The sequence below is a fragment of the Panthera onca genome, chromosome A1, assembly GCF_046562875.1.
Source record: "Panthera onca isolate mPanOnc1 chromosome A1, mPanOnc1 haplotype 2, whole genome shotgun sequence".
Classification (NCBI taxonomy): domain Eukaryota; kingdom Metazoa; phylum Chordata; class Mammalia; order Carnivora; family Felidae; genus Panthera; species Panthera onca.
The window spans coordinates 210,885,040-210,902,099 of NC_138339.1; the positions used below are offsets into that span (position 1 = coordinate 210,885,040).

Sequence of the window (17,060 nt, forward strand, 5' to 3'; positions counted from 1 at the left end):
CAGCGTCTGACTCTTGATTTCAGCTCAGGTCATGATCTCACAGTTCGTGAGATCAAGCCCCACATCGGGCTCAGTGTTCACAGTGCACAGCCTGCTTATGACTCTCTCTCCCTCTCTGCCCCTCCCCTGCTCACTCTCTCTCTCTCTCTCTCTCTCTAAACATTTTTTAAAAATCAGAGGTGCCTAATAAATATGTAGTGAATGAATAAATGAAAGAAATTTTCTTGATTCAACACCTTATCCTCAGTTTTAGAACAGGGGTCTGATTACACTTTCCTCTGGAAGTGTGGAAGACCATCTGAGAAGATCCTTCTCACACTGGGTCTCACCACACACTGGGAGACAGTGGGGTACAGTTAATCCACCCTGGGCCTACTTCTAAGCTTGGGCAGTGAATGAGTTGACTTTTCCTGGCCAAGGTATTCCAGTCTGTCCCTCTGCCTTGCAGGAAGCCAGGCAGAAACTCCCATTTGGGGGCCTCTGGCTACCCCATTCTCAGTCATGAGTCCCCCCTCCCTTTATCACCAACCCCTAAGGCAAGAAGTCTCAGAGGGGCCCCCGCCTGCTCTGGCAGCACCTGCCTGGCTGCATCTGCTGTGTCTTCCCGGTGTGTTCAATCAGCACCCTCAGTTCATAATAAGGTCTTCTATTTGAAGCGAGTGGATGAAATTGGCCTCTGTTTCCACCATCAGACCCCCACTATGCCCATCCCCCTACCAGCCATTTTACTTTGGAGAATGGGTTGCATCCACCCAGACCCCGATTAGTGGATGGAGATTCCTGTCACACAGAATGGGTTAAAGAAGCTAACTTTTGAAATTATGCTTAGCACCTTCTTCTGCCAGAGCTTAAAACACTTTGTAGGCAGCATCTAATTAATCTTCACCAAGTCCCCAAGAGGGAAAAAAAAAAAAAAAACGCTTTTATTATCTTCTTCCAGAAGGAGAGAAAACATGGAGAATCAGCATTTTCCTCCACGGAGCGGATCTGTGTCCAAACTATGAGGCTGCTACCTCCACAAGCCACATGCTGGCCACCACACCACCCTGCCCTGTCCTAGGGAGCTGCAGAAGAAGAAGAGACACAAAAGAGAAATCTAAAGGTCCCTCCGACTGTGATGGGAGAAGGTGACAATGACATGCCATGTCGCAGCAGCTCTTGTGACTCTACTTTCTCGCTCTGTCCTTGGGAAGCACCAGCGTGCTTTGAGATGTAACAAGCTTTCATACTGAAAGATTCTTTTTCATCTCCCTGGGAAGTTGGGATACCTGGAGACTGAGTTTTGAATTACATATATTGACATCCAATTATACAGCTCTGCCTCCACGGTGTAACTCCCTTTGTCAGATCGCTCTTGCCGCTATGATCTGCTCAGACCCTCTTCACTTTCATCGGGATGACTCCCTCCCTCTCAGGGCTTCTCAGCAGCTGGCTGCCCCAGGGAGAAGTCACTGAGCACAGGAGGAAGCTGAAGGAGAGAATGTCAGGCTTACTCAGGTTTTGGAGCAGAGCCAGGCAGCCGGGCGTCGTTGAGAAGAGGTGCCCCAGGAGAGTGATTTTGTGAAGAAAGCTGGTCTCTAAAGACACCTGTTCCACTGTCTGTGTCCCCTCTCTTTATTCCCTCATGGGACACAACAGAATCCCCTGAGTCATCTCTTCCAGTGATCCAGGTTCTAAATGTGATATGTCAAATGGTTCCTGCTCTGTGGTCACAGGCATGGGTGGCATAATGTGATGGCTCAAGCAGGGACAATCTAATGTGAGCCTCTGGAGACACAGTACTCTCACCTGGAGATTCTTCCTCTGGATTTCAGAAATTTACAAACTTCCTGAAATTATAAGCAAAAATGTCGACACATGTGAATATGCCTGTTGTTCTGGAGAAGGAATCCACAGTTTTCATCTGATTCTCCTATGGTTCTATGTCTTAACAATGTTAAAATCATATATCCAAAAGAGTGACCCCAAGAAGAAATTTTCCAATAGTCTGACCAGCAAAGTGAAAGAAATATGAGAGACAAGCAGGTCCATTCACTGATACTAACAGCTCGCATGCATGGGAGATTTCCCAGATACCAGGAATTGCTCTAAGTACTCTCCACTTAGGAATTTGGGGTACCTGGGTGGCTCAGTCGATTGAGTGTGAGAGTCTTGATTTCAGCTCAGGTCATGATCCCAGGACTGTGGGATCGAGTCCCATGTCGGGCTCCACACTGAGCATGGAGGTTGCTTGGGATTCTTTCTGTGTCTCCCTCTCTCTCTCTCTCATTTAAAAAAAGAAAGCAATTCATTTCATTCTCCTAGGTGTCTTATAAGGAGCTATTATTACTAACCCCATTTCACAGATGATGAAATGAGGCACAAGAGTCACAGCAAGTAAAAGGCAAACCTGGATTTGAAACCAGGAGGCATGGTGGTGAGGTCTGTGCTCTGGATGCACATGTGTGAGTGCCCTGTGGCCCGCCCCCTAGCCTTGGGTTCCTTTTCACCCACACAACACTGAACAGTTTGCCCCCAGGGCTGCAAAACCAGACTCTACATACCAACTACAACAGGAGGGACAATGGCTTGGGCAAATCTTTTCCCAGAGACGATACACTTGAGATGATCTATTACAAGCAAGTGCTTTGTAAGCCGCACGGTGCTAAACAAATGTGAATTAGGATGACAACTATGGTCTACGTTTTGTCTGATAAAGTGCAATAAGAAAAAGTCATGCCGAGTGCTGCAGGATATTTCTGCTTGAGCCAATCAGCTTCTGCTTTCTTCACTGTTGACCACATCTTACATTTAACAGGTACTCCTCACAGTGTTAATTTAAATGCACGAAATCTGACATTCCTGTTTAGAAGTACTGGAAACATAAAACTCCCACAACTAGAACATCTGGCCTCACAGCGGCACAGATGTGTGTGCCACACATTTAACGGGATTTTTTTTTTCCACTGCTCTGCACCCAGTGGGCGCTCAAATATTTTGTCAGTGTCAATGGTGACATTACAGGAGGGTACACTTTTCCTAATGCTATTCCACTTAGTTTCAAATTTCAAATTTTCCAATATGCCCCAATAAGATAGAATTTAACAGGAATTCTTCAAATAAAAATCCTCTTCATCTAACTGCAGTTCATTTGCCCACGATCTCAAGACTTTGTAGCCATAGAAAATGCCGCTTGAATCCAATTCAATGTATCTTATTTTCCAGAGTTAAAAACAAACATGTAAGAAAAATCAGGCTGCAAATATATCCAACGGTGAAAACAAAATTGAATTACTCCTGCTTCTCACGTCAGTATGAAATCTACTCTAAGATGACTTTCAGCAGACTTCCCATTCATTCATTCATTCGTTCGTTCATTAAACAAGCATTTACAGAGCACCTCTGACGTGCCAGGCACTGTCCTAGACTTTGGGGTTGCATCGGTAAGCAGAACAGAAAGATTCCAGTCCTTGCAGAGCTCACATTCAAATGAGAGAGTCATAAATAAACAAAAGCAGAATAAATAAGTGAATTAGAAAACATATCCAAAAGTAACAGGTGCTCTGGGAAAACCAGAGGTGGATAAGGAGGATCAGGAGCACTTGAGGGGCTTGGAGGGGCTGCAGCATTAAATGGGGTAGGCAGAGTGGACTTCCGCTGTGAAGGCGAGAGTGCGTAAAACCGTGAAGTCCGTCAAGGAGCCAGCCACCCGGGTGTCTGGGAGAAGAGCAGTGCCAGCAGACGGGCAGAGGCAGAAGAAGAGCAAAAGCAAGGAGGCCAACGAGGCCACAGCAGGAAGCTGCAGGAATACGGTGATAGGGGCGGAGGTCAGAGAGCAGGGGTGCCTGGAGAGGGCCCAGCTCTGGAAGGGTCGGTGAGTCATTACAATGACTTTTGCTTCATTCTGTGTGAGATGGCGAGCCACCGGCAGGTTGGAGCAGAGAGGAGGCAGCATCTGACTATTATTCGAAAAGCAACCCCCCTCCGGCCACTCCAGTAAGTCCAGATTGTAAATGTGTGTGTGGAAGTTGGGAGGGAGACTCCAGAATAGAAGGAGGAAGACCAATTAGGATGCCATTGCAGTTGCCCAGGCGAAGAGAGGGTAGGCGGCTGAACTGGAAAGGTAGCAGTGGATGTGGTGAAAAATGGCAAGGCTTTAGAGGTATTTTGAAAGGAGAGCCTTTGGGATTTTCTGATGGTAGATACAGGCTGCAAGATAAAAAGAGTCAACATGACTCTGATGGTTGGGGCCTGAGAATTTTATTATCAAAGCAAACCAATTCCTCAGTTCTGTTAATGAAGAAGCAACGAGAGCAGGGGCGGGGGCAGGGATGGTCTTGGCTTATGATGGCAGATACGGACTGTCCGATGGCCAAGGGACAATTGCCAAGGACATCCTTTTCTGCTCACTGCCCCACCCCTGACAAGGCACCTTGGACCTTTATTCTCTCCACCCTTTCCCTCCCCATCTTCCTACAGACCCAGAACAAGAGCCGATAGACCTAAACGGTGTCATGCATATCTAGATTAAGTTGTTTCCTCTTTTCTGATGCCATTTGTCCTAATACTCTTCAAGCTTCCAGGAGTGCTCAGAGCCCTGATCTGGTGGGAGCCATGAACAAATGTACCGTTCATGGTTTTAGAGATGCTGATTCAATGTCCCTTCAACTTTCAATTCCATAGAAGCAAAATGGGTTAAACACAAATTTCATGGATTGAGGAAATTTCATGGGTTTTTCTGAACCCACCTGAAAAACTGGTTTAGTAGGTGCCATTTCAGTTACACCCTAACCCAAGCCCAGAAGTTCATATTTGCTCTTTTTACAGAAGGCACCTCATTAAATCACTGTCTAGTCCGTAACCAGCTTTATTGGGACATAAATTCATTTCCCTAAACCAATAAATGTTAATTCTTCACCCTGGAGATTCTAGTCGGTCTGGTTTTATTCTGCTCAAGCTCCTGAGGCTGCCATCAATTACTCATGTTTGGGTTTATATGTCATTATGGAATCACTTTAGCTAGAACTAACGGGAAGTGAAAGGGACAATAAAGCTAAGCCTCATTCCAAAGAGAATATACAGAAGAGGGCATTCACCTGAACCCCATTATTCTTTTCTATAAATTAAAATATCCTGGCATTCTGCAGCAGCAATCCATTATATTTAGATTCTCCGCGAAAGCTGGGGCAGGCAAGTGGCTGGTACTAAGGGCGGCAGCTGGAGGGCCTGGATTCAGAAGGCTTGGGCTTGAGACCTGCTTTGCGATAACAAAGTGTGTGACTTTCAGCCAATCGCTAATGTCACAGAAACCCAGTCTCTTCATTTGCAATGGAGCACAAAGCGATACCTGTCTCACAAACTGGGGAGAAGTACAGTGGGGGGGCAGGAGAGGGGCAGCATCTGGTTCAGAGGTGGGCTCTCTCTTTCTGTTCTCCATTATTAACCCCAATTTGCCCCAGCAGCCTTCCGCTGGGTTCTTAAACAAGTGATTTAACCACTTTGAGCTTCAATTTCCCCATTTGAAAAATGGGGCTGATCTTATCTCTCCTCCACTTTCCCCTCATGAGGAACACTGATACAGATCACCTCTGTAATGTTCTTAGCATCTGACCGGAAATGGGGTCAATTTCAGAAGAATGTAATACCACTGAAGCAGGATTCCATTTTTAAAAACAAAGGCATTATCTCTCCAACCAAATGTTCTCTCCTATGATGGAAGGTTTCTCTTTAAAGCCGTCAGCTCTTTTTTTCCCTCAGATAGAAAATGGCTTCCTCTCTCAGAACCATATATAACTTCAGAAGCAAGGGGGGGAAAAAGCAGAGTTGGCAAAAAGTAGAGGTGAATTGAATGCCTGTACATCCCATTCAGGATAAACTGTCCTTGGTGTAAAACAGTCAGTAACATTTTACAAGGAAAAAGTGTGGATAAATGACTGCAGTCCCAGGACAGTGCTCCTGATGGCTTTTTATAAACCATGCACGCTGCCTGGACGCCTCTGTGCCTGCTCCCCATCCCCACCCCCCCAGCCGCCTCCACTCCGGAGAAAGATCATGAGCGGGGCTTCGAGCCAGCCATGCCCTCAGTGCCAGCAGGCTCCAGCCAGACCTCGCTCCATCTGCAAGCCAGGGAGGCTCATGTTAGCATGGGCTCCTTCCTGGGGCTGGAGCGGGTCCTGAAGCCAGACTTGGACCTCGAAAGGCAGAAAGAGCCCAGTGCTGAGCACTGAACAAAGGAGGAACAGAGCCACAGGGTGAAATGGGACAGGCATGAGTCACCCTGGGAAGCCCGCCTGCCAATTACAAACAGTGTGACCTTGAACCACTTCTTGAAAATGAGATTTGTAAAACCTATCACATAGGTTATTGGCAGGATCAAGTTCTATAACAAATGCAGGTAACACAGAGTTGGTGTTCGATATGTTGTTATCCTCTTCCCTAGTTACCGGGGTTATAGCTCATTTAGTCCTCACCAGGATGCCGCCGAGCAATGAGGATTTGTAACTGAGGAAACTGAGGCACGAAGTGACTTGCTCAACAGCCACCTGTCTGTCTCCAACACCATCCAACTGCACAGAGGTCAGCCTTTTTATCAATAAGGAAACTGAGACTCAGAGAAGTGAGTGGGTTAAATGTCTTTCCCAATCTCTCTGCGGGTCAAAGTCAGAACTTCAAGTTTCCAATTGAAGGCTCTTTGTTGCATTAGCTTAGAGTCTTAGAGATCATCTTCATTTCACAGATAAAGAAACTGAAGCCCCAAAGGACAATGACTTGCTCACGGCCAGACCCTAAATATCAACAAAGGACCTTGAGCTCTTTCAGAATACTCTAATATGTCTTCAGACCCTGTGATCTCCCAGCCTGGTGGTTTCTACTTGACTCACTGAGAGCCTGCCTTGCACCAGACACAATCTCCACTCAAGGAATGAACAGCCAAGTGGAAGAAGTCCATCTGCCAGGACACCTGAGTGGCAGGTGTTACTACGGGGGTAAGTCTGGATGGGAGGGAACGCATGGGAAGGACACCTGATCCAGCCTGGAGACGTGGAGGTTAGTGCTCTCGAGGGAGATCGATCTCAGCTGGCGGCTGTGCAGGAGGTAGTCAAACAAAATGGAGGGAGAAGAGTGTCCTATGTTCAGGAACTGGGAGGAAAGCACTAATAGCTGCAAGTTTAGGGAGTGTGGCCCTATTAAGAGGATTGGAGCAGGAGGGGGAAAGCAAAGAAAGACCAGGCTAGAAAAGGGAGCCAATTGGCTAAGGCCATGTAAACTGCTCTAAGAGTTGGAGCTCCACGCTGTGAAAGGCAGTTGTTCCTTGTTACCCAGCGGACGTGCCTGTGAGTGGGAGGGCAAGACTTCTTTCACCCAGAGTTAGCAATTCCGTCTGCTAAAAGACACCATCAGTCTCCCAGCAAGTCCAATTTCCCATGAATAGCAGACAGAAAGGGGGAAAAAAAATCAAACTATTGCATAATGTATCTTGATTTCAGTAGCCTTCCTTTCTCCGTGAACAAGACGGAGAAACACGGAGTGACAATCGTCCTACTCTATGAATGTATCGTATTTTCATTCTGGACATTTTAACCCAAAGAGTTGATGAAAGGGCTGGTGGCCCGCTCAAGAGAAGTCTCTAGCAGCAAGCCACAAAACTCTCGCCCCTGATCCTTTTCTGGTGTGCCTGTACCAAGGCTTTGAGGAAGAGGTGGAAGGCTTGTTTATCAAAACAAGAGACTCCAAGATATCAGGAATATCCAGCACTTCAAAAGAAACAATTTTACGAATCATCAATAAAGTCATATAAATAAAAATATAGCAAGGACAACTGTATTTAGACTCAAAGAATTCTCATCCTGCATTTAGACTCAAAGAATTTACTGCATTATGAGGAAGAACTTGATAGTGGTTTGTGCGGGGGCGGGAGGGGGGAGTATTTTCATTAACTGCGTGACAAGATTGCTAACCAACACGAACTGAGAAGAGCAGTTTTTTGTTTTGTTTTTTGCTTTGTTTTTATTGGAAGCGGAAAGAACTGAACAAATGGATAAAGTCTGGCTTGTATTTTCAGGCCGGTGAGGTCTGGGGCAGGCGTGGTCCCAGTGAGGGCCACGACGAGTATTTCTGGGAGTGATTCCTGCTCTCCCCCACAGGAACGCCTCCCGTACACCCCCAGGTACAGAGCCCCTCCAAACCTCCTTTCCTACTCCCCCTAGCAATGGCGTAACTGCTGGGAAGATGCGACACAGGAGGCTGCGGGGACATCTCCTGCATTTCCATATTTCACCCCATTAATAGGTTCACAAAGCGGCTTCGGCTAGTGCACTCAGGGACTTGGAGAAATCATAGGTCTGACCCTTTCTAGCCCCTAAAGCTCTGGCACAATGCCCTTTCCTGAGAGTCCATGACCTTGCCAAGCTAGTGCTCATCAACCTTTTTTTTATATCAGTGTGTGTTTCGTTCCTTCTAGTGGCCCCTCGACCCTACGTGTTGAGAGACCGGATAGATCTGCCGGACCAGCCCTCCAGACATCCTAGACTGGCCTGAGTGCTCTGTCCTAGAGACTGGCCCTGCACGCATGGCTCTCTGCAGCGGGACTCTGCCAGTGCCAGAGGGGACGTAATTCAGCTGTAGTTCACGATGATCAACCCATATTCACTGGAGGCATGGTGAAGTTTCTAGAAATGTGGGGTAGGAGAAACAGCTGAATGACTTGGACGATTTGTCTTGGGGAGGTATTAGTGCAGATACGATATTTGTCTTTGGACATCTGAATGGTCATCTCATAGGGAAAAAGTAACAAGCATGCTCTGTGGAGCTCCGACATAAATAGCCAGCTCTGAAATGTGTAAAATGAGTTGAAACATATTTTGGTTTGTGGTAAGGCCGCACTGCCTGACAATTTAAGCCATCCATAAATGAAATGAGCTGCTTAGAAAAGGAACAATTTCTCTGTCATTGGAGGTGTTCCCAGCATATTCCTGAAGGCCAGGGGGCAAGAGTGTTGCCAAAATTACGCCCACTTTGGTAGGAAGTTGGAGAAGAGGTTGAGTTCTTTCTGAATCTATGGTTCTCTAACCTGCTGGATCTTTGTTCAGATCGCGAGGCTGCTCTGTGTCACCCGTGTAAGTACATAGATCCCTGAAGATCAAAAGACAGAGAAGAAAATGCAGGGGACTTGAGTCCGTCGTTATCTAGGCTTCCTTTCTGAATTTATTTCATGAAATGGATGAGACTCTGGAACTTGTGTTATTTCCCTAGACAAACTATCCTAGTTTATATCCCTTATCAGAAAGATTTCCGTTTTCTTCTTCCTAAATCTCTAGGCCTAACTCTTAAGCCCATTCCTTCTGGCTTGATGCTCCGTGAATATGAAGAACAATCAATCATATCCCTCATTATACCAATTCATATAACTAAAAACGCGTCGCGTAAAGCTTCTCTCCTCTAGGCTGAGAAATTCCAGTTCATTTCCTGCTCTTCTTAAGTGCTCTTTCTAATGATCACTTCCCTGAGTTCCTCTAAAAGTTCTCTAAGACCGAGCACAGAACTCATAATGACTCTATTTGCTATAACAGTGTTCCCCAAAATGTGTTCCGTGGAACATTACTTAATGGTTTTTTTTTTTTTAAGTGCCCTGTGATCCGATACATTTGGAACATTCCAGTCTAAGTGAAGTTAATAAGATTCATCAGAGCTCTCCCTGTGCATTATGAATCTCTTAGACGGGGATGCAATATGTAGCATCTCCCCAAACTTATGTGCACAGAGATCTCTTTTAGAGCATCTCAAAGGCCTCATGTTCCACCACAGAACACAACCTAGCACGTGTTCCACTATAAAATGATGTCCCCCCCCCACACACACACACCACAGAGCTCTCCATCCTTGAGCCCTTTCCTAGCTATGTGATCAGGCCTCCCTCTCCTTCCCTCAGGAACCACCTCCCCAGCCAGGTTTGTCTCACAGCCCCACCTTCCTGCCACCACCTCTGTTGGCCAGACCCAAACTTCAGTCCCAGGCTAAGCTAATGTGGTATAACAGAGTGCTGATGAGCAACGGAGGTGCCCAGGATCTCAACCAGGGCAACCCCTTCAAGAGCCAGAGAAGACTAAGAATGGCCCAGGTTGGCTTTCCCACAGCAGGAGAGAGAAAGTGCTGGGTCTGTAGCTCCCAGTTCAGTGCTCCTAAAGCTCACCAGGGAGCTGGTCCTCAAGCCGGGAACTCACTGCAAAACCATTTTCCTGGCCCTCACTTCAACCTCGTGAATCAGACTCTCTTAAAAGCCTTTTTTTTTAGCCCGCAAGATATCCTAGGGCTCTGCCAGGTTTGGGAACCACCACATCACATAGCACCAGCTCCAAAAGCAGGGTCACACATAAGTCCAATTTGGCCTCTGCTCCCAATTTATTTACTAGTCTGGGGAATTCAACTTATCTGAGCCTCTGTTTCTCCATTGGTAGAATGAGTCGTTTGGACCACCGGTTGACCTGTAAGATTCCTTCCAGCAATTTGATTCTGTCATTACTAAGGGCTACCTTAGTTGTGCTCAATGTTTACCCATCTATTCTGGCTGGCACTATTTCTCCTGACTCTGAGTATTTGCATAACTATCTTTGCATAACCATAACCAAAGCATAATATATATGTAAAATATCTCCACCTTATAATAATATTTTTGGAGTGTCTCTGATGGAACAGGTGCTTTACAAAGTTATTGCTAATGCTTACAACAATCTTCAAGGTATTAATATCCTGTTTTAATAAAAAGAAACCAGGTGCCTACAATGTGAAATAAAATTTTCAAGGTCATGCCATTTTTAAGCTGTGGAACTGGATTTCCAAACCAGGTCTGCCTGATTCCAGACACTATGCTCTGTCCACAGTGCCACACTGCTTGTAATGTGAGTCATGTTTCCTCATTAAAGGTGTAAGTTTTCTCCTCATGCATCCCTTACAGCACCAGCACCTAGCTGAGTATCAAGTAGGCACTCAATAAATATTTGTTGACTTGATTAGTGGATTAACTCTCTCCTTCTACCTGGAGCAGAGACCACATCTTTTCCATGTTGTAAAAAAAAAAAAAAAAAGAAAAAAGTGCAAAACCCAGAGCCCATCTGCAAGTTCTCAGTTAGCTCACAGGAGCAAATTACATCTGTGTAGACTGCACCTGTAGATGGAAGCTTAATTAATAGGCTTATCTTGGATTGAATGAGTCTAGGATACAGTACCTTAGGCAAAAGGCACAGGGGAATGTGTTGACTTGGAGGGGGCATGTTTCATTTCTCTCGTTTCATACCATTAAAACCATGTTAATGAAAATGTATTATTGGTAGTAATAATAATAAAGATGAAAATCCTCCCTTTCCTGATCCCTTACAAATGTTGTTTTTCATTTTGAATCCTAAATCCTCCAGGGAGAACAGGGAGGGAGTGTCACAAATCCAGATAATGATCTTGGGTATTACACTGTTCATTTGGAGCTCTGATTTAGCTAAGCTGACAGATGTTGGGGAAAAACATGTCTAGCCTGAAACTCTCCGGTGGCCGCCCAGCTGTGGCTGCAAAGAGGAATTGAGGTTTCTCCAACAGAGTTTCACATTCATTTAGATTCCAGATTTGACATGCAGAATCGCCCTGCTCTAAAGGTAGAAGTTGAAGCTCAATGATGTTGGGAACTGACTCCAGCCTGATGCTTTGGGGACTGACAACCGAGCCTAACCACACAGCTCACTCAAAGTCCTTGAAATTACTGTCGCTGGTTATGCCCTGCTGTCTTGACAAAAGTGCCTTTCTTATTACCCGGTTACCATTTACACTAGGAAAAAAAAAAGCACCTTGTGTTAACCGCCATCATGTGACACTTCCTTTGTTCTCTCCCCACAGCAGTTTAGAAGAGGGGAATATTTAATTCACCTTTAAATGATACCACTTTCCCTAATGACAGTCAGAACTCATGTTTTTTCCAAAATAAATAGGCGAGAGGCACCCTGGGAAAAGACCCACTTCAGAGAGACAAAACAACAAAAAGGGTGACCTTTGATGTCCTTGGGCCTTAGTTTTCCCACCCGAAAAAAATTTTAAAGGCATTTTGATCTCAAAGGAGAAAATCTGCTCATTAAATATAAGGCAGGAGGTCTGCTCCTTCTCATCAACGGTGGAGGGAGGTCAGCACTTGGCCTTGGCTTCAGAAAGCAGAGGTTGGATGAAGACATTGCGGGAGGCTCTTCCTGGGCTCTAAACCTCAAGTAAACAAATGAGCCTGGATTTCATAAACGCTTACACAAAATTTACAGCACCTAAATAGCCTAAATGTTTTCTGAGAAGCAGAAGCCTTCCGGTAATCTAGAATACGTGGCTTAGAGCATTGAGTGCTAATTTTTATTACAATGAAGACTGTGGACAGGAAAAAAATGAGGGAGTTACTTGTAAACATATTTAAACTAATTCATAGAAAAGAAAAAGACATCGATACTTAATTTGTCACCATAAATGAGTTCTAACCACTGGTCTCTTAGAAATACTAGTGTACTAAACATTTTCTTAGAAATACTAGCCTCCAGGCTCATTCAGAAGAGTGTGGGACTCTTGATCTCAGGGTTGTAAGCTTAAGCCCCTCATTGGGTGTAGAGATTACTTAAAATTAAAATCTTAAAAAAAAAATGCTAGCCTACTTATACCTCAACTCCCTTTCCAAGTAAATAAATGCATTTGCAAGCAGGGTTTGAAAAGAGAATTTTAACGAAAGAGTCACTTAGAGGTCAACCATGCCCTGGGACAGAGGACTGTGGGGAGACCCCTGACCCCTAGCCCCTGTCCCTCGGTCATGACCAAAGTCTTGAGGCTACCCTCTTGGACTTTTATTTCTTTCTCAGACTCTGGGCCCTGGCTGTGTTCTGTACTACTTTAAAAGTCAGCCATCTCGTTTAGAAGACATTAGTAGACTCATCGTACCAGCATCAGCTCTGCCATAATGTCATCAGAATTCACTCATGTCTTGCTACAAAATGGGAGAACAAAGGTATTACTCCAGGGTCAATTGTCCATGAGAATGCCTAGAATTTGTATTGCACCTTTATTTTATAAGGGCTCCAAAGTCATCAGAGGAAGGCATCCACATCTAATATAGCCCCAGAGAATGATAGCATCATTCCTTCCTTCCCCCATCTTTATGATGGAGACAAAGACTCCTAAGCAGAAAGTTTATGTATCTTGTTCAAGGTCAACCAGATCATTCCTTCACTCATCCAGCAAATGTTTGTGGAGCATCTCCTCTGTGCCAAGCTCTACGAGGTAAAGGATGACTAGAACTCTGTCCCTACCCCCAGAGGGGCAGCAAGGGGGGATGGAGAGATTATACAGGGAGATGGTGAGGCTATCATTGAGATGTGGACAGGGACCTACTGGAGTAGAGAAGAGAAAGCTCCTATTTATCTGAATTGGGGCAAAATCCAGAGTAGAACCCAAGTGTTAATTTAAAAAAAAAAATGCCTACTCATCCCTCTCCTAGACAAGCAGTTCTCGCCCTAGCAGAACGTTAGAATCACCTGGGGAGCTTTCTCAGTACCGAAGCCCAGACTCTCCACAGACTCATTGAATCAGGATCTCTGGTACGAGGGCCTGTTATGGACTGAATGTTTATGTCCCCCTAACATTCATATGTTAAAATCACATCCCCAGGACGATGGTGTTAGGAGGTGCAGCCTTCGGGAGGTAACCAGGTCACGAAGATGGAGCCCTCACGAATGAGACCAGCACCCTCATAGGAAGGAACGGAAGAGTTCTCTTTCTCTCTGTCTCTGTCTCTGTCTATGTCTCTCCCTCGATTCTCTGTCATGTGAGGATACAATGGGAAGATAGCCATCTGCAGACTGAGAAGTGGGTTTCTCACAATGTAACAGATCTGCCAGCACCTTGAACATGGACTTCTCAGGCTCCCGAACTGTAAGGAATAAATGATTGTTGTTTAAGGCCCCCAGTCCATGATATTCTTGTTATAACTGCCCCAACCAAGACAGTACCTGAACATTCATCTTTCTTGAAAGCTTCTCAGGTCATTCTGTACCGTGCTATCAGTGGAGAACTCCCATGTTAGACTAGACCAAGGCTGTCTTGACAAAAGCCAGTAGGTCACGTAATAAAGCAGTGTTGTTTATCTCTTTATGTGCGTGCCATCTCCCACCTTCTAGATCATCAGCCCCTTCAGGCCAAGGACTAGGCTTTTAACTCTTCCACAGCTCCATTCAATTCTAGGGGACCAAGCACGCCATACTTACTCAATAAATATTCAGCAAGCACCTCCCTCCACTTCAGCGAAGATAACAAAATGATGCTTGAACTTGTCCATGAACGTCTTATGTTCATAACTCAGTGGCTGAGGTTGTGCCAACACAATAATGAAGTATCACAGGTAGGTTTAGTTCAGCTGGATCAGAAGGATGTGTATGATTAAATCCAAAGACAATGATTGACTTGATGTCCAGCCACCATCTGCTAATGAGTTTTTCCTCTGGAAAAGTGGAAAACAAAAATGTTGCCCAAGACAGCACACTGCCATTTATCAGAGGGCAAAAGACTTCAATTCCAGTGAAATGGAATTTTTTTTTAAAAGCAAGTTGACAGCATCCAGCTCTCAGTTGGCAATCAATGGATATAGAGGGAAATGAATTCAGGCTTTTGTTGGATTAACTGCTGGCCTTGTAAAACGGAAGCCACCAGGAAGCTGTGCCAAGTTTGGGGTCCACTAAATCAGTCAGAAGTTTTCAGCGTTAAAGTCTCCCTGACAATGGCTGTCTGGGACAGCAGGACAAATGGGGGCTGCTGGCTGAAGCCTCCCTGGTGAGATGCTGCTCAGTGAGGTGCCCGTGCCAGCTCGCTTCTCCTATGCCCAAGACAGAGTGGAACTTTTCTGACTGAACTAAATCCTCCAAGCCTCATTAAATCACGCTTTAGTACCACATTGTTCGGCCATCGCGGCTCCCAGTGTTGTATGTCAAACCTGTCCCCTCACCGTCTCGGATAATAAAATGTTTTATGGTTTTGCTGGATGATTGCTCCGCGTCCCTTTTATTTTCAAAATGGCACATAATAAATACCCCCACAGAGGAAAGACTGACTTAATGGAAAACACTGCACCGGGTAGAGCCAAAAGCAATCAGGCTCACCCTGAAAAGACAGCACAGCTGGTGGGGGTTCTGGAACCGTGTCATTTGCAAATGTTTTCTCATCCATTCATGAAAAGCACGTCTAGCAGGATGTAACTCTATGCCCACCCACCCCCACCCCCCCACAAATAAGCGGCCTATGAACAGTCAGCCCCCCCATATGGTCAGTCCTGACCTGGCTGCAATGACCAAACCTCAGTTCAGCCAAAGGTACCTTGTAGAAAGATCCAGTGGACACGTGCATGCTGTGCTACAGGAGAGCTGACAACTCCTACTCACCTCAGGAGGCCAGGGAGCACCTTGTCATTCTCGGCACATCTGTACCTTCCCCCTGACGGCTAATCCTGTGAGTCCTATCACTTTGTTGTCTGCTAGAGTAACTGCCATTCCCTCTCAAAAAAAGTCCAATTTAGCTTCTAAAGAAGGGACCTGTTATCTAGCATCGAGGACGTATGGAGTTCTGTTTCGAGTTCAGTCTGATATTTTGATATCCCAATTCAATTATTTTAATAATACATAGGCTTGAATTTCAATCTAACCTAGTTCAGTCGACTTTAAAAAAACGAAACTTTGATGCCTTTTTGTAAAAATTAGCATTTGACTTTGGTTTTAGGTTCCAAAATTGGTGTGATATATTCCATTTTGGCTTTGAAGCTTTTGCTAAGTACTTTGTTATAGTCAGACTCATTATCTGGGATAGGACCATGCTTGCGAATTGTACCCTGATCACATGATCACTGCTGGGAGATTCTGCATGTAATTTAGCCAAAAGTTAGCATTGCTCCCAATATAACGGTTACGAATGGACATCTCTAGACCTATTCATTTAACTCAGAGGAAATTGAAATAATTTCTTCTTTGATCATTCTTATTTAGAGCTCTGACATAGCCTTTAAGGTAACCTAGAGACATACAGGTTAGCCAAAGAACTGTCTGTTTTGCTTCCTAGCATAAAATGCAAACGTCAAACATCTTTGAAGGGTGAACAGATACATTTATTCGTGGTCACTAATGGCCATCTTTAATCAATGACACCATCTCTTTAAGGAAACAAATGAGTCAAATTTGTCTTGTAAGTAGGAGATAATTCATTAATGAAGTTATTGCTCTTCCCAGCCAGGACATTAGCCAGCAACTGGCAAAATGTACTTTCTCTGCCAAGGTCCTATCAGTCAAGAGAAAGCAAGTATTTCTCTGTCAAAACCATCATCTCCAATATAAAAACCTTTTTAGAGTGAAAGAGGCTTGTCTCAAGTAAGACCATCCAGGGGCAGCGCAATGGAGGAGGGAGGGAGGGGGGTGGGGGGCCCACAGGTGCCTGAGCTGCTGGCTTTACCTAGCGAGCCAGTGTCCAGGTCATCCGTAGTCAGCACCGCAGGCCCGTGTGCACCACAGGACGATGTGCGCAAACCAGCCACCATCTCGGTGGAGAGGTGGACGTGCCTCCCTAGGAAGCTTTCATGACTCTGGGAGGAAATAAAAAATAACCAGTCATCTTGGCACACTTTTCCTAGACTCTGCCCCATCACCAGAAAGCAAGACAAAAGCCTGGAGATGCCCAAGACATTGAAGGCCTTGCCAACCTCCCTTCTGCTGTGGTCATCTCCCCAGGCACTGAGAAGAAGGGAATGGTCCATGTTGTGGCTCGAAGATGAGTTCCCCAAGCTTTTTTTATTGCATACCTAGCCATAGATGTTCTGAGCACCCACTCCTGGTAAGTTTACGTTTATTTATTCATGTGTAAATCAAAACTAAATACAACTATGTTAATATATCATGTGCATTTTTTAACTTATACATAAAACAGACATTTTATAAGAATGAGATCAAATATAGGGCTCGTGTTGACAAACTATCTCGGTCAATCTTTCCAGTGAAAACAACTAAAGATGCTAGGTATGTATTTTCTTAAATCTATGTAAGTGT

General features: G+C 45.1%; 1 long non-coding RNA gene across 1 annotated transcript; it reads left to right on the forward strand.

Annotated features, from left to right (window-relative positions):
* The first annotated feature begins 3,647 nt into the window (after positions 1-3,647).
* On the forward strand, positions 3,648-11,334 carry LOC132682018 (uncharacterized). Its single transcript, XR_009611406.3, has 4 exons — positions 3,648-3,975; positions 6,419-6,555; positions 6,716-6,965; positions 8,441-11,334. It is a non-coding gene; the product is annotated as an uncharacterized LOC132682018 (long non-coding RNA).
* The last annotated feature ends 5,726 nt before the right edge of the window (positions 11,335-17,060 follow it).